Below are 22,888 nucleotides of genomic sequence, written 5' to 3' on the forward strand. Positions count from 1 at the left end.
TATGAAAGCAGTTTTCTAACAAGTCTTGTGTCAAAAAGCATTTGTACATCTTGCATATAGTAATCATCCCTGAATCTGCTGCCAGTTATCTCATGGTTAGAAAAATGCCCTCCGCTCCTTGTTTTTCCTCACGAGTCTGTGTAGTACTACTTCACCTGCCAGTGCCCCTACCTCATGGCTGATAGTGCCACCACGATCATCTCCAAAGGTAAGCCTCTGAGTCATGTTCAACAACTCTTCTGTTCCCCCATCTCTTCCAAGTCCTGTCAGTCACTGACTGCTCCTCTCGTCCAATCCATCAAGTAGAACAAATTGTGAAATGTCTTCATTAGCATCTGGAGTGCTGCTTAGGAGACTAAAGGGCAGAGAAATGGAGGCGTCATTGATGAATTTTAAGGATTTACTATTAAGTTATTGCTTGGTGGCCCTTGCTTTGTGTGACATATCTGGACTGATTTGTTCCAAAATTGATTTGCTTCTTCTTCTTGCCATCCATGATATTGGGATCGTCCTTCTCCAGCACCACATTTTAAAGGCATCAAAGCTTCTTCTGTCTTGTTTCCTTTTTGTTCAGGTTTTGTATCCATATGCTACCACAGGAAATACTAAAATATGTACAAGCTGTGTCTTTGTCGCCAGTGAAATGTTCCTCAATGTGAAGACCTTGCCCGGTTACTTAATCTTTGATTTGCCGATAGCTATTCTCACATTGACTTCTATTGAGATATCATCGACCTGAGTAGGTTGAAGCCCCTTACAACTTCCAGTTCATCGCCATCCATCCCAAGTGTGTTGCTGCAGCTGTTGTTGTTCTGACCCAAAGTCAGATATGTCGGATCCCCAGTAAGGTCGAATTACGAAATTAGGCGCTCGGAGAAAAACATGCACACTGGTTGTGAGCAAGCCACTTTTCTCATTTATTCACACAAGAAGCAGTACTTTATTCCATTTACATCAATGTCACTCATGTAGCCTCCCCTGATACCCAGGTCATGATGACCTTTATTTACCATGTACCAAAACATGTTTTTGCAGACTCTTGAAAACATTACATATGACATAAGAAGTATAAAATCCTTGAATCGGAGACTATAAGGCTGCAACAATGTAAGAACAACTTGTAGCAAGAGAAGGAAAAGCATTAACCCTTCTATATCAGCGATTTGGTCATACCTTGGTCATACCTGGCAGTAGTCATTATCTTTGTATTGAGTAGGAGTCCCATATTCAAGCTTTCCATCTTGACACTCCGTAATAATTCCTTCATTCCTTCTACGCTTGTTGCCATCAGTGTTGTTTCGTCTGCGTATTTAAGATTGTTGATGATTTGTCCACCAGTTTTGATTCATTATTTGAATACCCTATGTATCATATTGATGGATCAACCATACAGTACAAGCACTTTTTACCATTTACATTTTATGTCTCTCTCACTTCTTCATAGATTGTAAGCTTGTGAGCAGTTGAATTCTGAGTTTACGCTGTTATTTCTTTATTGTCTGTATAAGTACCCTCTGTAATGTAAAGTGCTACAGAATATGTTGGCACTATAGAAATAAAAATTATCATTATTCCTTCTTTTTCTGCAAGCCCAGCTTTCCTGAAAATAACTTCTGCATATAAATGGAAGCGTAATGGTGACAGAATGCAGCGTTGTCTGAAGCGACAATCCGTGTTGCCATGTTCCATTCGGTTTGTTGCTTCTTTTTCAATGTAACCTCTTAACGACCGCCAATATGACTTTTAATGTCATCAGTTAAGGGTACTTAAACGACAGCACCGCTTTTTAATGGTGCACTGCTGAGGAATAAGTGTATAAAACATGATTCAGGTCGTTTTTTCCTGACAAAAGATAGGGTTGGGCTAAAGCTAGGGTTAGGCTAGGGTTAGGGTTGTGATTATGGTTTGGATTACCGATAGGATTGGGATTAGGGGTGTGTTAGGGTTAGGTTTATGGTTAAGGTTGTGATTATTGTTGGGGGGGTGTTAGGGTTAGGTGTGGTTAGGGTTATGGTTAGGGTTGGGATTAGGGTTAGTGGTGTGTTGGAGTTTGGGTTGTGGTTAGGGGTGTGTTGGGGTTAGGGTTGGAGTTAGAATTGGGGTGTTTCCACTGTTTAGGTACATCAGGGAGTCTCGAAATGTGACATGGAGCTACCATTGATTTCAGCCAACTTTGGGTTCAAAAAGTCAAACAGTGCTCCCTCCCTTCTGAGCCCTGCCATGCACCCAAGCACTGGCTTTTCCCCACATACGGGGTATCGGCGTACCCAGGAGAAATTGCACAATAAGTTTTGTGGTCCATTTTCTTCTGATACCCTTGTGAAAATTAAAAATTTCCAAAGTACATTTTTTGTGAAAAAAGTAAAATGTTCATTTTTTCCTTCCACATTGCTTTAGTTCTCGTGAAGCACCTGAAGGGTTAATAAACTTCTTGAATGTGATTTTGAGCACCTTGAGGGGTGCAGATTTTAGAATGGTGTCACTTATTGGTATTTTCTGTTATATTAACCCCCTAAACCTACTTTAAATGTGAGATGGTCCCTAATCAAAATGGTTTTGTAAATTTTGTTGGAAAAATGAGAAATCGCTGGTCAACTTTTAACCCTTATAAAGTTCTAACAAAAAAAGTTTCCAAAATTGTACTGATGTAAAGTTGACATGTGGGAAATGTTATGTATTAACTATTTTGTGTGACACCACTCTCTGATTTAAGGGCACAAAAATTAAAAAAAAAAATAAAAGTTTGAAAATTACAAAATTTTCACAAATTTTCACAAATTTCCATTTTTTCCATAAATAAACACAAGTTATATTGAAGAAATTTTGCCACTAACATGAAGTACAATATGTCACGAAAAAACAGTCTCAGAATCAGTGGGATCCATGGAAGCGTTCCAGAGCTATAGCCTCATAAAGTGACAGTGGTCAGAAGTGTAAAAATTGGCTTGGTCATTAAGTACCGAATTGGCTCTGTCACTAAGGGGTTAAGAGTTCCTAATGAGGCTAATTAGATGGTTTGGCACACTCATATCCTCCATGGTATTCCAACGTTTCTGGTGATCAACATCGTTGAAGGCTTTGCTGTAGTCGATAAAGCAAAAATAGATCTTTCTTGTATTCTTTGGCCTTTTCTATTATTCATCTAACGTTAGCAATCACATCTCTTGTTCCTCAGCCTTTTCTGGAACTTGCTTGTTCCTCTGATAACTGTTTAAAACAATAAGGCTTTAACCATTTGTGTAGGTGTAGGGAAGGTGACCTGACGGACGGACGGACTTGTCAGTAAAGAGAAGGAAAGGTTTGCACAGTGTAGGTAGGTGTCAGTTATTACAGTGGGGAAACAGCTAGGAAAGTATAGTGGACGTGCAGTACCTTGGGTTGACCATTAGATGGCAGAGAGGAGTGTGAGCAAAGGACTTGACAACAGCTTAGGGCTTTAGAAACCATTGGTCATGGGGGGCGTGGCTACAGCGACAGGGGACCGGGAGAGCTATAAATACTGAGGGAGGGTTCCAGAAGGTTCCAGTCCCCAGGGGGAGCTCCAGTGACAGGAGGACTGTGACAGTCTGTGCGTTGTGAGGAAAATCTAAACCAGGGGGACTGAGGAGAGAGAACGTCAGGGGGGTGGTCCTGACAGGAAGAACCGCAGAAGGGACGAGGCACTGGGTGTGAGACACCGTATTTGACACGACGACTGATCAGTGGAAGCGCTGTTGGTTTACGGGCCTAAGGCGGCCACAGTGACGGACCTGTCAGGAGCGTTGACGAGTGAGGAGGGGATGGTGTGTGCATACACGTCCCCAGTGTAACGTACGGTGTGTGAGAAGCGGCCCTGGAAACGGAGGGCCGTGATTTGAAGGAAGTACAGTGTGCTTTTGAGGCCATCAGGCGGACGGCGAGCGTGAATAAACTTGGACCTGTTGCACCCAGAACCTGCCTCATCTTGTCTCTGTTACATCTCTGCGCAGTAAGAAGAGAGACCACCCCCCCAGCCCAGCCCACCGACTCTACACTTGGCGTAGTCGGCAGGATCGCCGCCAATACGTCATCTTCTGCAGCAGACCTGCCTCAAGGATTGGAGAAGGACTTGGACTGTGCTGCTTGGATTATAAATACCTGTGGATTACAACTGGCTTACCTGTGAATTACTAATTGGGAGCGCTGTGGTGACTCAGTGGTGCAGACAGAAGATCCGGGTCGGTACCAGGTGCTGCGCAAGATGGCGGCATTACTACAGCGCAGGGGAGAGGTCCGGGTGTTTGCAGTCGTGTTGAATGGACTGGGGCCCCCTCCAACGTACCCCCGTGGACAGCAGTATGTGCCCGGAGGCCGACGCTCCCATGTACTGGACCCTGGCTGATGGGTGGAAAGGCCTGCCAACGCCCCACCCAGCAGGAGGAGTGGCACAGAAGAAAAGCTTGGCTGCGGCTGTCTGGCGCCATTCGATTGCTGCCCAATGGACGGTATGAGACGCTGCGAGTGTTGGGGCATCGGCCGCCTAGAGTGGCAGTGGCAGCGGGAGACTGAGTTGCGCCAGAAAATGTCACCCCCAGGGCCCCGGGCAGGCAGCGGGGTGCTGAGCTGGGAAGGGGAGCCTGTGCGGAGCCAGCGAGAACGGCCGCCACCAATACCAATGGAAGGCCTCTCTAAAGTTTTTGTCTGCTCGTATAGGTTCTTTTTAGTCTTTTACTGCTGTTGTCTGCATCCTGCCTTTTGTTATTAGTCTTTTTTTGATGATCTTTAGGGTCTCTTCTGTTAACCATTGCTGTGAGGGTCTCTTCTGCCTCTTGTTTATTGCCTATCTGGCTTCTTCCGTAGTAACAGTCTTTATATTATGTGTCCATAATTCCTCAGGCTTTCTTTCATCCATGTCCAGTGAAGACAATCAATTGTACAGAAGTTCCAAAAAGCTTCAGGTATGTTGGTCAATGGCCTGTTGTCTAATCCGTTTGCGCAGCTTGACTCTAATCTTTAATAATAATAATAATAATAACAACAATCTTTATATGAGTTGTGATAAAACACTCCGGGATCGCCTTTGCTGTGGTCAAAGGTCACGTGCGTTCAGCATGAAACTCAGGCGCACTGCCGGGATCCGGGTATAACTGACACTGGGTCAGGCTTATTAAAGGTGAAAGCAATGCATAAAGAAAAAAAACATAAAACAAATCCTTGCCTGTCCGGCACTAACTAAGCAAGGTATAACCTAACTACCAACTGGCGGGCTTCTCCCGTCCAGCCAAACCACAGTTGCAGTGGGCACTGCTTTCATTCAGGTGTGTCTCTCACACAGACAGGCTCTCTGTGTTCCCAGGCTGAGACACTCACACAACCACCTGGCATCCTTTTATATCCACCTCCCATTATTCAAATGAGTAGGGAGAAGACATAATAATGTGGAGGCCGGAAAGAGTATGACTAAACGGCCATAGATTATGATCAATAATATATATTGTATATCATGATCCACATATTAGGACTATCCAATAAAAAGGACACTGCACATTCAATAGAAACTACCCAAGAAGAAAAAGCAGTCGAAAATCCATAAAACCAAATTTTATTAAATAATGTAAAATATTATATAAGGACATACGGTGTATGGTAGGGAAGACAGAAATAAACAGCATAATGGTCAACAAGGGGGACCAGCCACACTGCAAGCATCGCACCAGGAGTAAACGTATTAAAGTAAACAAAATAACAATAATCGGACAGGGAAAGAATGGCACATATTGTTATGGCAAGGAGTGTACTAAAGCATCACCACATAGCCAAAGGATAGTATCCTATTACATGGCACACTACCCTGCCCGTAAAGGACACATAACATCCATAACTGATGCTATGTAAAGTATCAAGAACAAAAGCAAAAGGTAATATAGTTATACCTGGAAGCAGTGGTGGCAGTGGGGTCGGTCCAGTCCCCGACGCGCGTTTCGGAGCCAAAGGACTCCTTCCTCAGGGGGCGTTAGGGAAGGTGCGACCACCAGGGTTTAAATAGCGCGCGCCTAGCCAGAGGCCGTCTGTGCGCACAAGGGGCCCGCCCCGCGCCGACCGGATCCATGCCGTGACGTCACCGGAAACACGCGGGCCCACGTGATCCAGCGCGTCAGGCAGGGAGCCGAGGCGGACGCGTGACGGACACCGCACATGCGCACAGACAGCGTTGGGCAGGAGCCGCCATGTGTAAAAAGGGCAAAACAGATGGGCAAACAGAAATGTGTAAAGGGAGGGTGGAAACAGATTGTGCATACATAAATGCATCATGCCACCGATATACTGCACAATAACGGTGCATAAAGGGGTATATCAGCAAAGCCCATGGCATAGAATACAGAAATAAAGCAATAGGTAACATGACAACAAAAGACACATACAAAATATATATAAAAAGAGAAAACAATCAAAAGTATAAAGTCTCACCAGCATAGAACCTATCATAGAAATGCGCAAAAATGCCTAAATCTCTATGTATATAAATGCAACCCAGACAATGCATGCGACACATATGGTGCACCGTATATTGCAGATACACATAGACAAATACCCCATGGATATGTGCACACACATACACACGAGTGCATAAACACTCACATACGTGCATGTGTGCAAAAATGCATGCACATGAGTGACGCACGATGTGGGAATGAGTGGCAAAATGCAGGATATAAACAAAAGCAGAATATCCATATGTGTACAAATGGGATAATATATAATAATTCAAAAGATGAATACAGAAATAAAAAATGCAAAAAATACACTAAAGATAATAATACACAAAAAAAAAAAACACAAAAAATACAAAAAATACACATAAGGAATATAAATATGCCAAAGATGGGTAATACCCAGCCCATCGAGTTCAACTGGATAGTTAAACCCATATGATGTGGGTATAGACGCATGAGAGATCCCAGAATCTTCATCATGAATGAATCCATCAGACAACTTCCATGGTTCACAAGGACCTCGAACCCTTCCTAATTCCAAGGATAATATATCATTCAAACCACTAGAAAATAGCTAAAAGATAAAAACACGTAAGTAAAAACACAAGACCAAAAAGCTCAAAATGGGATAAGTTGGATGAGTTACAAGTATGGGGCATATGAAATATTTTCATTTAGACCACGTGGATGGATGGTGCCTAGCGTCCAGATCCATCTGGTTTCAGACCTAGCCAGCCTATTAGATAATTTGCCACCCCTTATATTGATGTTAAGGGCATCAATGCCCCTTATTCTTAGGAGTGTGGCATTGCACCGGTGAAATTCCTTGAAATGCCTGGGTAACGTCTTCAGGCTTGAATCGTCGGTGCAAGTGGCAGCCGCCGAAATACCCAAGACATGTTCCCTAGTGCATACCTTCAATTGTCGCGTGGTCATGCCCACATAAATGAGCCCACACGGACATGTAGCATAGTATATCACGTACCGAGTGGTACATGATATACGTTGCTTGATGGAAAACGTCCTGGTACCATCAAAATTAGTAAATGAAGTGCTACGTTCAATGTTAGGGCAGGCTATACACCTGCCACAAGGGAAACAGCCATGTCTAATTGGATGATCATCCAAAAAAGTGTGTGCTGGATGATCAACATAATGACTAGCCACCAATTGGTCACGTAAATTCCTAGCCCTTCTATAGGAAATGGATGGATACTCTGGGAGAAGTTTGTTCAGGATAGGGTCCACCATGAGAATAGGCCAAGCCCTTCTCAATACATCCCGCATTTGGGAAATGTGAATCATAATCAAAAGATATACTACCACGTGTTACAGCGTTGTTCTCTTTGTGTATTAATGCCATTGATACCTGAATTTTTTCCCTTTTCTAATGTAACTTCCTACAATAAAAATTGATTGGAATAAAAAAAAAAAAAAAAAAAAAAAATACATCCCGCATCATTCCATGTTGGGGATGGAAAGAGGTAACAAATCTCACAACCTCACTACCCTTAGATTTATTACGGTCCCTGTAGAGTAGCTCATTACGAGTTGAACATCTGGCACGTTGATAGGCCTTTTTTATACTCCGTTTACTGTAACCACGTGCTAAGAATCGAGATCTTAATTCGTTAGCCCGATTCTCAAAATCGATATTAGTGGAACAGATACGGCGGAGACGTAAGAACTGTCCCACAGGGATAGCTTTAATAAGATGATGGGGGTGACAGGATGAGGCGTGAAGTAGAGAATTGGTGGATGTCTCCTTACGATAAATATCAGTTTGAATGATCCCTTGTGAATCCTTTTTGACAGAGACATCCAAAAAATTAATTTTTACGGGATCCCACGTCAATGTCAACCTGATGTTCAGATCGTTGTCATTCAAATTAGACGTAAATTGCAGAAGGTCGATGGAGCTGCCCTGAAAGATAAAGAAGATATCGTCAATGTAGCGTGCCCAGAACGGGACACGCTCAATCAACCCCTGTTTATCAGACAGAAAGAGATCCCTCTCCCACAGCCCCAGGAAAAGGTTAGCATAGGACGGCGCGAAGGCCGCACCCATGGCAGTCCCCTGGAGCTGCAAGAAGAAGGACCCCTTAAACACAAAAAAGTTGTGTGTGAGGGTGAACTCTAAAAGCTCCAGGATGAGGTCCCTAAGTCCCATAGAGATGGTGGAGGTGGATAAATAAAATCGTACGGCACGTAGGCCATCGATATGCTTGATGTTAGTATATAGGGACTCAACATCAACCGAAGCAAGAAGAGAATCACTCTCCAAGCAGAGTCCATCGACCTTCCGCAAAAGATCCCCAGTGTCCTTGAGGAAGGAGGGCAGATTAGATACTAGCGGCTGAAGATGATGGTCAATCCATTTGTTGATATGCTCAAGGAAATTCCCACGACCAGATATAATAGGTCTGCCCGGTGGTGATCTGATGTCCTTATGGATTTTGGGTAAGAGGTATAGAGTGGATATAATAGGTTCTTTTACAGTAAGTGCCGAAGCCAGTTCTTTGGTGACAATGCCATTGATGACGGCCCTGTTGATAATCAAGTCCAATTTGGCAGAAAAAGCTGAGAGAGGATTGTAAGTTAATTTTTTATAGCATACCGGATTATTTAGTTGCCGGAATGCCTCTCTCTCATACATTGTTATTGGCCAAATCACCACATTGCCACCTTTGTCGGCTGGCTTCAGCACTACATCCGGAAGATTTCTAAGATACCTTAACCTCACCCTTTCTTCCTTGGTCAGATTGTCACACCGACCATATTTAGGAATCTTCCTAAACTCATCCGTCACCACACGCACAAAAAGATCTATGCTAGGGCATGATGTAAATGGAGGGAATTTGACCGATCTAGGACGAATGGACGGGGGAATCTTACCTCCCTCACCATCATGTTCAGCCGCCAGCACCTCCAAAGTTCTTATTGCCTCCTGCTCCTCTTCTGTGGGAAAAAGACACTGGAGATCATTATTAAAGAAATATCTCTTGAAGAGCAACGACCTGGCAAACAGGTTGAGATCCTTCACAGCTGTGAAAGTATCAAAGTCAGAGGTAGGTGAAAAAGTAAAGCCCCTTTCCAATAACGACAGATCAACCCTTGTGAGGACATGTTGACTGAGATTAATCACCTTATTATCCTTCTGATATGGCTCAGGTTGATTCCTAAAATGTCTTTTGTAAGGATGAAACGAGTGGTCTCGTAATTTGCGGGACCCACCAATATCATAGGATGAGACCGAAGCTTGAGACACATCAGATTGCCCACTTACAGAGGTGACTGAAGTATTAGAAACAGAGCGTTGTAATTTGGAATTATTGCCATTTCTCCATAAGTAGACTTTTTTCATCTGATAATCTTTAACGTCCCTGCTGAATTTGTTCAATTGGTTTTGCTGGATTTTTTTAACCACCATGTCCATAGATTTCTCTAAATCAATTTCAAACGATTGAATTTTATCAGGAGAACAGCCCTTACGGATCTCCTCTTGACATAAATCAATGGATTTATCAAGCGTCTCTATATTACCAGAGTAAAGATTCACCAAAAGTTGCAGGAAGGTTTGAGAACACAAATTAGATGCTTCTTCCCATTTCGTGATGAAAGTGTCATCCTCGATGGAGAATGTGGGGATGACTTTAACTCTCAAACCTCTGGGAATCATCTGGTTTGCTATATATTTCTCTAGGAATAACCTGTTCCACCATAGTCTAGAACGTTTGAGAAGTAATGTTTTCATATGTTGAAGTTTAGCATCCCAACTAGAATCAACCATCTGTGGGGTACTGCTCCCCCCAGAACCAAACACCTGGTCCACTTGATCGAGCCAGACTTTGTCTCTTGCTCGATAGTCCATCCCGTCCGCAACCAAAATACCTGTGCATAACACAGTGAGAATAAGATAAAATGAGTAGGGAGAAGACATAATAATGTGGAGGCCGGAAAGAGTATGACTAAACGGCCATAGATTATGATCAATAATATATATTGTATATCATGATCCACATATTAGGACTATCCAATAAAAAGGACACTGCACATTCAATAGAAACTACCCAAGAAGAAAAAGCAGTCGAAAATCCATAAAACCAAATTTTATTAAATAACGTAAAATATTATATAAGGACATACGGTGTATGGTAGGGAAGACAGAAATAAACAGCATAATGGTCAACAAGGGGGACCAGCCACACTGCAAGCATCGCACCAGGAGTAAACGTATTAAAGTAAACAAAATAACAATAATCGGACAGGGAAAGAATGGCACATATTGTTATGGCAAGGAGTGTACTAAAGCATCACCACATAGCCAAAGGATAGTATCCTATTACATGGCACACTACCCTGCCCGTAAAGGACACATAACATCCATAACTGATGCTATGTAAAGTATCAAGAACAAAAGCAAAAGGTAATATAGTTATACCTGGAAGCAGTGGTGGCAGTGGGGTCGGTCCAGTCCCCGACGCGCGTTTCGGAGCCAAAGGACTCCTTCCTCAGGGGGCGTTAGGGAAGGTGCGACCACCAGGGTTTAAATAGCGTGCGCCTAGCCAGAGGCCGTCTGTGCGCACAAGGGGCCCGCCCCGCGCCGACCGGATCCATGCCGTGACGTCACCGGAAACACGCGGGCCCACGTGATCCAGCGCGTCAGGCAGGGAGCCGAGGCGGACGCGCGACGGACACCGCACATGCGCACAGACAGCGTCGGGCAGGAGCCGCCATGTGTAAAAAGGGCAAAACAGATGGGCAAACAGAAATGTGTAAAGGGAGGGTGGAAACAGATTGTGCATACATAAATGCATCATGCCACCGATATACTGCACAATAACGGTGCATAAAGGGGTATATCAGCAAAGCCCATGGCATAGAATACAGAAATAAAGCAATAGGTAACATGACAACAAAAGACACATACAAAATATATATAAAAAGAGAAAACAATCAAAAGTATAAAGTCTCACCAGCATAGAACCTATCATAGAAATGCGCAAAAATGCCTAAATCTCTATGTATATAAATGCAACCCAGACAATGCATGCGACACATATGGTGCACCGTATATTGCAGATACACATAGACAATTAGTGGTACATTAGTAACCAGGTGAGACACTGACCAGACTAGGCCACATAGGAAAGGTATCTGGGCGAGATATACCTGCCTTCATCCACTATTCCCACATGATTCTCACATATCCCCCCCCTCTGCTCAGACCACTCCGGTCGAGCAATGACACCCGCCAAACAGTGCACTCGGGACAGAGCATCTGCATTCCCCATCTGTACCCCAGGGCGGTGCTCCACCGTAAAAGTGTAGGCCTGCAGGGCAAGGAACCACTGGGTCACCCGGCTATTCCGTTCCTTGTGCAAGTGCATCCACTTGAGAGGGGCATGGTTCGTGATCAGTCTGAACTTTCAGCCCACCAGGTAATATTTGAGGGCCTCTAGAGCCCACTTAATGGCTAGGCACTCTTTTTCTACAACTGCATACTTTTGCTCATGTTTATTCAGCTTCCTGCTGAGATAGAGGACTGGGTGTTCCACTCCGACCCTCACTTGTGACAGTACGGCCCTGATACTGGTATCCGAGGCATCCGTTTGTACCACAAACTCGCTGCGGAAGTCCGGAGTCACCAGTACGGGTTGAGAGCAAAGTGCCCGTTTTAGGCTATGGAAGGCTTCTTCAGCTGCTAAATTCCATTTAATCATGACGGAGTCTTTCCCTTTGGTAAGATCCGTCAGGGGGGTAGCGATGGCTGCAAAATTGGGTATGAACCGGCGATAATAGCCAGCGATCCCCAGAAAGGCTTGCACCTGCTTCTTGTTGACAGGTTGCGGCCAGTCCTGAACCGCTTGAATCCTATCGACCTGGGGTTTAACAACACCCCTCCCAACTACATACCCCAAATACCAGGCTTCTTCTAACCCGATGTGACATTTCTTGGGGTTCGCAGTTAGACCTGCCTCCCACAGGTCGTCAATCACAGCTTGTACTTTCTGGAGATGAGTCTCCCAGTCCAAGATGTAAATGACAATGTCATCCAAATAGGCCAAAGCGTACTGCCTATGTGGCCTAAGGACTCGATGCATCAGTCTCTGGAAGGTCGCCGGTGCTCCGTGCAGTCCAAACGGCATATACACATACTGAAATAAACCTTCCGGCGTAGCAAATGCCGTCTTTTCTCTGGCAGCCTCCACCAGAGGGATCTGCCAATACCCCTTTGTTAGGTCTAGGGTCGTAATATACCGGGCTTTTCCTAACCGATCTATTAACTCGTCGACCCGGGGCATAAGGTAGGCATCAAATTTTGAGACCGCATTCAGTTTCCTGAAGTCATTGCAGATGGATGGTGCCATCCGGTTTAGGAATTAACACAATCAGGCTGGACCAAGCACTGTGTGAATCCTCAATGACACCTAACTCTAACATTGCCTTCACTTCTCGGGAAACGGCTTCACGGCGCGCTTCCGGAATTCTGTAGGGTTTCACGTGAACGGTGACACCAGGTTCCGTTACGATGTCATGTTTCATTAGCGTAGTCTGCCCGGATTTTTCTGAGAAAAACTTTTGGTTGTGAAGTAGAAACTGCCTGACCTCAGTCTTTTGCCGCTCCGAGAGAGTCTCTGCAACCCGTACCTCCGGTACGGTATGCGAGCAGACGGGACGGGCCAGCTCCGCTGACAAGGCAGACCGATCTTTCCAGGGTTTTATCAGATTTACATGATAAACCTGTTCAGGTTTCCGTTTACCTGCCTGGTATACTTTGTAGTTTACTTCACCAACTCTTTCCTTAATCTCAAAGGGGCCCTGCCACTTTGCTAGGAACTTACTGTCCACCGTGGGGACCAGGATCAACACCCCATCTTTGGGTGCAAACGTACGGATCTTGGCACCTCTATTATAGATTCTTTTTTGGGCTCCTTGAGCCTGCATCATGTGCTCTTTGACGATAGGCATAACAGCTGCAATACGGTCCTGCATTTGGGATACGTGATCTATCACCGTTTTAAACAGAGTGACCTGGCCCTCCCAGGATTCTTTGGCGATGCCTAACAGTCCGCGAGGACGTCGGGCGTACAATAACTCGAAAGGCGAGAACCCCGTGGAAGACTGGGGCACTTCCCTGATGGCAAAAAGCAAATACGGAAGTAAATAGTCCCAGTTCTTCCCATCCTTGTCTATCGCCTTTCTCCGCATCTGCTTCAAAGCTTTATTGAACCGTTCGACCAACCCGTCTGTTTGAGGGTGATACACGGATGTGCGTAACGGTTCGATTTGTAACAACCGGCAAAGCTCCTTCATTACCCTGGACATAAAGGGAGTCCCCTGGTCGGTGAGTATCTCTTTTGGTATACCGACCCGACTAAACACATGCACCAGTTCCTTGGCAATCGTCTTGGTGGCCGTGTTACGCAAAGGGATGGCCTCCGGGTAACGAGTGGCATAATCCAAGAGGATCAGGATATGTTGGTGTCCACGTGCAGACCGTGGAAGGGGCCCAACTAAATCCATCCCAATCCTCTCAAACGGGAACTCAATAATAGGTAGGGGTACCAAAGGGCTACAGAACCGGGGCTTAGGCGCAGAGGCTTGGCAGTCAGGACAAGACTCACAATATACACGAATATCGTGATGCATGCCTGGCCAAACAAAACAGTGTAATATCCTTTTGGTGGTTTTCTGGACTCCCAGGTGACCTCCCATCACATGTCCGTGGGCCAGGTCCAGCACCTGCCGCCGGTAGGGTTTTGACACGACTAATAGTTGCACCGTGTCTTCCCCCTTTTTCTCTATCTGATATAGTAAATCATTCTCCAGGACCATGTAAGGATATGCCAGCCTAGAGCCAGGTTCTACGGGTACCCCATTTATCACTTTTACATTTGTCCAAGCCTGAGAAAGGGTAGGATCCTTTATTTGCTTGCTTTGGAAGTCATATTTCTGAACTTCCAAATCCGGCAAATGGGGAGGTGGACGTCTGTCGGCCTCCTCCTCTTCCCTGGTCTCCTCCGTATCACCCGCCATGACTGAAAATGGGAACTGCAGGTCATTTCTAGCAGAATCTTCCCCCGAGTCTTCCGGGGGGACCTCTTCCAGGGGTTCGGGACCCACACGCGCCCTGGGAGAAGAATCATGTACACTATTACCCGGGGGCATCAACTGATTCTCCCACAATTGCCAGAAGTGGGGAAAATCCCGACCCAAGATAACATCATGCAATAACGCAGGGACGAGTCCCACTTTATGTTGCACAGACCCATAGGAAGTAGTAATGCATATGACTGTGGTGAGGTGCAAACAGGTGTCTCCATGCACACGTCAGACTGGCCTTCACCAGAGTCACCACACTTCCCGAGTCTAACAATGCCACCACATTTTTGCGATCAACAGTTAAATCACACAAGTGTTTTTCCACATCCTTTTGACCGGCATTCACACTCACTACCCGTGCAACCATAGACATGCGGTTTTTAGAGTCTGTGACGTCGCACTGCATGGGTTCAGTACTGACCGGACAGTTCGCAGCAATGTGGCCCATTTCTTGGCAGCAGAAACACCTAACGGGCCCCTTGCTTAGACCATAGTTCGTTACTCTCGGCCTCGCATTGCAGGCAGTCCCGGTTTCCTCCCCCACTGTCTTAGGGATTTTTCCTTCTCCCCTACTCCCTGGAACAGTCTTACCGGTTCCATGTGGAGATGATGAAGAACGAGGAGGGGTTGCGTCGTCTCGGAGTCCTTCCGCCACGGAGTAACATTCAACCAGATCCACCAGTTGATCTGCCGTCGTAGGATTTCCATGGCTAAGGCTGGTTTCACATTTGCGTTTTTTTTCGCGGTAATTTAGCGCTAAATAGCGCATGCGGTTTTTTTTCCTATACTTTGCATGGGATGCGCTTATGTGCGCATACACATGCGTTTGTACGCGTTTTACCGCGCATGCGTTTTTTTGCGGTATGCGCTCGGGCGCACAAAATGCAACTTGTTGCATTTTTTGTGCGTCCGATTTGCCTCAAAAAAACGCATGCGCGCGCAATGCGTTTTTTTACAGCAAGACACCCAATATAAGTCTATGGGTGCGCATATGTGCGCATTGGCATGCTTATGTATGCGTTTTTTTGCACATGCGTTTTTTTTGTTAACCATGGAATTTAGGGGTTTGGGTTAGAGTTAGGGTTAGTTAAGGGGGTTTAGGGTTAGGGTTAGGGTCAGGGTTAAGTATGGTTTGGTTAAGGGTTAGGGTCAGGGTTAGGGTTAGGGTTAAGGTTAGGTAGGGTTTGGGTTAGGGTTAAGTATGGTTTGGTTAAGGGTTAGGGTCAGGGTTAAGTATGGTTTGGTTAAGGGTTAGGGTTAGGGTCAGGGTTAGGGTTAGTTAGGGTTTGGGTTAAGTATGGTTTGGTTAAGGGTTAGGGTCAGGGTTAGGGTTAAGTATGGTTTGGTTAAGGGTTAGGGTCAGGGTTAGGGTCAGGGTTAGGGTTAAGGTTAGTTAGGGTTTGGGTTAGGGTTAAGTATGGTTTGGTTAAGGGTTAGGGTCAGGGTTAGGGTTAATTATGGTTTGGTTAAGGGTTAGGGTTAGGGTCAGGGTTAGGGTTAAGGTTAGTTAGGGTTTGGGTTAGGGTTAAGTATGGTTTGGTTAAGGGTTAGGGTCAGGGTTAGGGTTAAGTATGGTTTGGTTAAGGGTTAGGGTTAGGGTCAGGGTTAGGGTTAGGGTTAGGGTTAGTAAAGTCATGGTTTGGGTTAGTGTGAGGGGCCACCTAATGTTGGAAAAAAACGCAACCGCGGTAAAAACGCACTAAAAACGCATACAAACGCATAAAAACGCTGCGTTTTTTTCATGCATGCTCATAAAAATGCTTGAAAAAAACGCAGCAGTTGTATGCTTTTGTATGCGTTTTTCAATGCGTTTTTTTGCGGGAAAAACGCGCTGCAAAAAAAAGCAAGTGTGAAACAGGCCTTACCCACTTCCTCAGGGCTGGCGGTAGAGCTCTCAGGTACTTGTCCATGACTACTCACTGGATTATCTCTGGCGCTGTCAGCACCTCGGGTTGTAGCCACTTCTTTGTCACGTGGATCAGGCCGAACATCTGTGACCGCGGTGGTTTATCCGGCTGATAAGTCCATTGATGCACTCTCTGTGCACGGACAGCGGTCGTCACTCCCAGCCGGGCCAAGATCTCGGCTTTCAGTTTGTCAAAGTCCTGCGCGGCTTCAGGTTCTAAGTCATAATAAGCCTTTTGGGCCTTACCGGAAAGAAACGGGGCAATCAGACCAGCCCATCGTGCCTTCGGCCATTTTTCTCGCACCGCCGTCCGTTCAAACGTGATCAGGTGTGCCTCGACGTCATCTTCGGTCGTAATCTTCTGCCAATACCGACTCACGGGAATCACTCTCGACTCGGCTTCCAGGTTAACCTCAGGTAAGCTTGCCAGGCGCTGCGCCACCTGCTGCAGAAGCGAACGATCGGTAGCTTTCATGTCCACCAACTCCTTCAGCTGGGCCATCATCACCCGATTAGCTTCTTGCTGGACGGCGGTGGACTGTACCAGCGCTTTCACCACGTCCTCCATGTTCATGCTTCCAACGTGATGCCCGCGTTCTCCACCACAATGTGATAAAACACTCCGGGATCATCGCCTTTGCTGGGGTCAAAGGTCACGTGCGTTCAGCATGAAACTCAGGCGCAGTCATGTGCGTTCAGCATGAAACTCAGGCGCACAGCCGGGGTCCGGGTATAACTGACACTGGGTCATTTTTATTAAAGGTGAAAGCAATGCATAAAGGAAAAAAACATAAAACAAATTCTTAACTGTCCGGCACTAACTAAACTAGGTACAACCTAACTACCAACTGGCGGGCTTCTCCCATCCAGCCAAACCACAGTTACAGTGGGCATTGCTTTCATTCACGTGTGTCTCTCACACAGACAGGCTCTCTGTGTCCCCAGGCTGAGACACTCACACAACCACCTGGCATCCTTTTATATCCACCTCCCATTATTCATTAGTAAGCAGGTGATATACTGACCAGACTAGGCCACATAGGAAAGGTATCTGGGCGAGATATACCTGCCCTCATCCACTATTCCCACATGATTCTCACAGAGTATAATCTAGTCTTTAATAATGAGTGATATGAAGTATAATAAATAACTTCCTTCACTTCCTGTTCACTGATATGCTTAATGGAGGCAAATTAGGACAATTGTTTCCAGTATATGGAAGCACTAGTGTCCGATGGCCAGTGGCAGTGGTGGAGCTGCTACTACATATGGCTCCCCCATTTATTTCTTTTATCATACAGTATAAACTACACTGGAATAAACTTGTATGATTTAAACCACAATTCCAGCCTTCCCAGAAAAGAAGCGACCAAGAAATTCTAGGTACACTCAATAAAAAAAAAAAGGCAATAGGGCGCAGTATTAATATATATTAAACTAATAACCCGGGTGTGCAAAACATTAATATCACTGTTTGCGACAAGCGCACTTTGTGAGTGATATTGATGGCCTGGTTCTGCATGAGTAAAAAAAAAAATTGTGTTTGAATTGCGGCAATACTATAACTACTACTACATTATAACACACTACCAGCTCTGCTGTCTCTCTCCTTATCAATTAAATCTATTATTTCCTCTTTCTCACATACTATACACTAGTCTACTTCATGACTGAGCTATCTGTGCAGTTTACTCTGCTTGATGGCTTTCTCTCCGGCTAAGAGACATCCTCTCACTATCCAGATTCGATACAAGATGACTGCTGCATTTCCTACTTTTGCTTTTATGCAGGCTAAGATACTGGCTCTCTTGATTCGCTGAGCTATACCATGTAATGTGACAACTGAAGAGTAAGAGACACAACAGAAACCTTCATTTCCAGACGGTAAGACCAAACTCCAGAACCAGTGAGGGAGGAGTAACAAGGATGTAAGTAGGTGTGGAAGAGAAAAGGGGAAAAAAACAAGAATTCTGATGTACAATACGGAGAATAATCAGCACCATATAGGATATACCGATAGCTTATATTAGATAGTTACATAGCTCTGCTGTATACATGTCATACACACACGGCTCTCCACACATATGGCTCTGCTTTGTACATGTCATACATACAGGTGCTTCTCACAAAATTAGAATATCATTAAAAAGTTAATTTATTTCTATATATTATATAGAGTCATTGCAAACAGAGTGATCTATTTCAAGTGTTTATTTCTGTTAATGTTGATGATTATGGCTTACAGCCAATGACAACCCAAAAAGTGATTGTCCCAATAAATTAGAATTATTAACAAAAAACATCTGCAAGGGCTTCCTAAGCGTTTAAAATGGTCCCTTATTCTGTTTCAGTATGCTCCACAATCATGGGGAAGACTGCTGACTTGACAGATGTCCAGAAGGCAGTCATTGACAGACATTGAGCTTTCAGAAACGCGTAGCCTTATCTCACACCATGTGAACTGCTGTCTATTTTTTCATGTTGTTTTTTCTACAATAAATTGGATTTTTTTTAGAAGCTGGAAAATCTTTCTTTTTTCTCTTCACTATTATCCATGACGAATCCATGGCTTCCGTGCTTCCCTGCTCCACAGGCTATTAAGGTGAGCTGTTTTTTTTTTTTTCTTCATTGACACACTCCACAAGGAGGGTAAGCCACAAAAAGTCTGTCACGCTTCATTCTTAGATTTGTGGCCACTCTGGTTCCACTATAATTTAAATGTAGCTTTTTTTCCTTTCAGGCCAGCAGGGGTGTAGCTGCAGAGTTTATAGGTCAGCTGATGTGGATGGTGAGTGACCACTCCCACCATCCTTTAAACAGTCACCTGATGCACCAGCTGACTGTTGGTGATAGGCTTTTTCTGGAGACCAGCTGATGAGTGAGGAGCTCTCTGGTCTCAGGGTGTATCAGCTGTTTGAGGTCCTGGTTCTGTATACTCTGCAAAGTGGAGTTTGCAGCAGCAGCTTGGAAGCTAAGTTTCCTTATTCCCTGTCTTTGCCTGTCTCGTGCGTGTCAGTACCCCCTGTGTTTTCACCTCTACAGTGGTGATGCTTGCGTCCTTGCCAGCCAGTGCACTAGCCAGGCTATAGTGAGGAGACAGCTATGGACGTGGTTCCTGATGGCGCCAGGAGGAAGGACCCCCATAGGGCGTTAGGAGAGCTTAGGGATAGGCACAGGCTGAGTTAGGAGGTGCCCCATCCCTCGTTCCCTATTATGAGGGCCTTCCTTCCCCTTCTTCCATCCCCGTTTGGTGTTCATTTTGTCGTCCAATGGACTTAACTGAGTCGGTTTCATGACATAATCACCAACCCGTACTATTCATCCAGTGAACATGTGGCACAAGCATTTTCTCCATTTTTTCGTCTCAGTGTACCATTCCGGCTGAGGTGGTGGTTGGTGGGGAAACTGAGACTATACCGGTTCTTTTGGATAGTGGGGCTGGAGTCAACTTGGTGGATTCTCGCTTTGTTCAGATCCATGGTCTTATCGGTAGGACACTGGCGAGACTCATTTCCATTCGGGCAATTGACTCTGTTCCTCTCAGCCAGGGGAGCGTGACCCAAGTCGTAGATAATATTAACCTGTGTATAGTGAGGTGACAGATAGGGACGAGGTTCGTGAAAGCGGCAGTGGGAAGGACCCACATAGGAAGTTAGGAGAGTTTAGTGATAGGCACAGGCTGAGTTAGGAGGTGCCCAGTCCCTCATTCCCTATTGTGAGGACCTTCCTTCCCCTTTTTCCATCGTTGTTGTTTGGTGTTCGCTTTGTCATCCGTTGGACTTAACTGAGTCGGCTTCGGGACAAGGTCATTGCTAAAGAAGCTGGCTTATCACAGAGTGCTGCATGCAAGCATATTAATGGAAGGTTGAGTGGAAGGAAAAGGTGTGGTAGAAATAGGTGCACAAGTAACTGCAGCCTTTAAAGGATTGTTAAGAAATGGCCAATCAAAAATTTGGGGGAGATTCATAAGGATTGAACTGCTGCTGGAGTCATTGCTTCAAGTCACAACACACAGACGTATCCAGGACATGGGCTACAAGTGTCACATTCCTTGTGTCAAGCCACTCATGACCAATAGACAACACCAAAAGCGTCTTACCTGGGCCAAGGAGAAAAAGAACTGGACCGTTGCTCACTGGTCCAAGGTGTTGTTTTTAGATGAATGTAAATTTTGCATTTCATTTTGAAATCAAGGTCCCAGAGTCTGGAGGAAGAGGCCGCAATCCAAGCTGCTTGAGGTCTAGTGTGAACTCTCCACAATCAGTGATGGTTTGGGGAGCCATGTCATCTGCTGGATTAGGTCCTCTGTGTTTTACCAAGATCAAAGTCAGCGCAGCCATCTACCTTGAAATTTTAGAGCACTTCATGCTTCCCTCTGCCAACAAGCTTTTTGGAGATGGAAATTTCATTCTCCAGCAGGACTTGGCACCTGTCCACACTGCCAAAAGTACCAATACCTGGTTTAAAAAAAAATGGTTTCACTGTGCTTGATTGGCCAGCAAACTCGCCTGACCTAAACACCATAGAGAATCTATGGGGTATTGTCAAGAGGAAGATGAGACACCAGACCCTACAATGCAGACGAGCTGAAGGCTGCTATCAAAGCAACCTGGGCTTCCATAACACCTCAGCAGTGCCACAGGCTGTTTGTCTCCATACCACACCGCATTGATGCAGTAATTGATGCAAAAGGAGCCACGACCAAGTATTGAGTGCATTTACTGAACAGACATTTCAGTAGGCCAACATTTTGGATTTTAAAATTATTTTTCAAGCTGGTGTTATAAAGTATTCTAATTTACTGAGATAATGACTTTTGGGTTTTCATTGGCTGTAAGCCATAATCATCAACACCAACAGAAATAAACACGTGAAATAGATCACTCTGTGGGTAATGACACTATATAATATATGAGATTCACTTTTTGTACTGAAGAACTGAAATAAATTAACTTTTTGATTATATTCTAATTTAGTGAGAAGCACCTGTATATGGCTCCGCTCTGTACATATTATAAACAAACACACAGCTTCGCTGCATGCACATCACACACAGGGCTGCGCTACATCAACACTGAACACATGCAGCTTCACTATGCACACACAGCTCCGCCCCGTACACATTGTACACGCACAGCTCTGCTCCGTACACCATACACATTGTACACGCACAGCTCTGCTCCGTACACCATACACATCGTACATGCACAGCTCTGCTCCGTACACATCTTATACACATGGCTCTGCTCTGTACACATACGGATCCCCTTGGTATGAATAGTCACAGCGCAGAGAGCCGGAAAACAACAACGTTGAGGTGTCCAGAGCAGAGCAGCGGCTAGCGAGGAGAGGTATTTCATTTTTTTTATGTTTGGAGCATCTTATCGGGCCAATTACATATGGAGCATTATATGGGGCATATCATATATGGAGCATTATATGGGGCCCACTATATGGAGCTTCTTATGGGACCCATTATATGTGGAGCATCTTATGGGGCCCATTATATATGGAGCATCTTATGTGGACTATTATATATGGAGCATTATATGGGGCCCATTTTGTATAGAGCAATATATGAGGCCCATCATATAGTGTATGGAGAATTATATGGGGTCCATTATTCTGTATGGAGTTATATATGGGGCCATTATACTGTATGGAGTAACATATGGGGCACATTATTTAGTATGGAGTGCTATGTGGTGCCCATAACACTGTATGGAGGACTATACTGGTTTCTGAGCTATTGATATCAATCATGTAATGTAAGATGTGAAATCTTTGGCATTGTACTATACCTATATTTCTCTGCTGTATCTGTGCATCATGAATTGGGGTATATGTTACAGGGGCCCACTGAGACTCTTTCACCCAGGGCCTATGAAAATTTGGAGCTGGCTCTGCTTCGTACACCTCGTACACACACGGCTCCGCTCCGTACACCTCGTACACACACGGCTCCGCTCCGTACACCTCGTACACACACGGCTCCGCTCCGTACACCTCGTACACACACAGCTCTGCTTCGTACACCTCGTACACACATGGCTCCGCTCCGTACACCTCGTACACACACGGCTCCGCTCCGTACACCTCGTACACACACGGCTCCGCTCCGTACACCTCGTACACACACGACACTGCTCCGTACACCTCGCACACACATGGCTCTGCTTCGTACACCTCGTACACACACGGCTCCGCTCCGTACACCTCGTACACACGCGGCTCCGCTCCGTACATCTCGTACACACACGGCTCCGCTCCGTACACCTCGTACACACGCGGCTCCGCTCCGTACACCTCGTACACACGCGGCTCCGCTCCGTACACCTCGTACACACACGGCTCCGCTCCGTACACCTCGTACACACACGGCTCCGCTCCGTACACCTCGTACACACGCGGCTCCGCTCCGTAC

At 45.4% G+C, this 22,888-nt stretch overlaps 1 protein-coding gene across 1 annotated transcript in view; it reads right to left on the reverse strand.

Moving 5' to 3' along the window:
* LOC141051042 (uncharacterized) overlaps positions 1 to 22,888 on the reverse strand; it is a 181,085-nt gene that overhangs the window by 18,250 nt on the left and 139,947 nt on the right. The window lies entirely within an intron of this gene.

This window comes from Dendrobates tinctorius, unplaced genomic scaffold (assembly GCF_039654945.1).
Source record: "Dendrobates tinctorius isolate UK_male_01 unplaced genomic scaffold, ASM3965494v1 ptg000155l, whole genome shotgun sequence".
In the NCBI taxonomy this organism is placed as follows: Eukaryota; Metazoa; Chordata; class Amphibia; order Anura; family Dendrobatidae; genus Dendrobates; species Dendrobates tinctorius.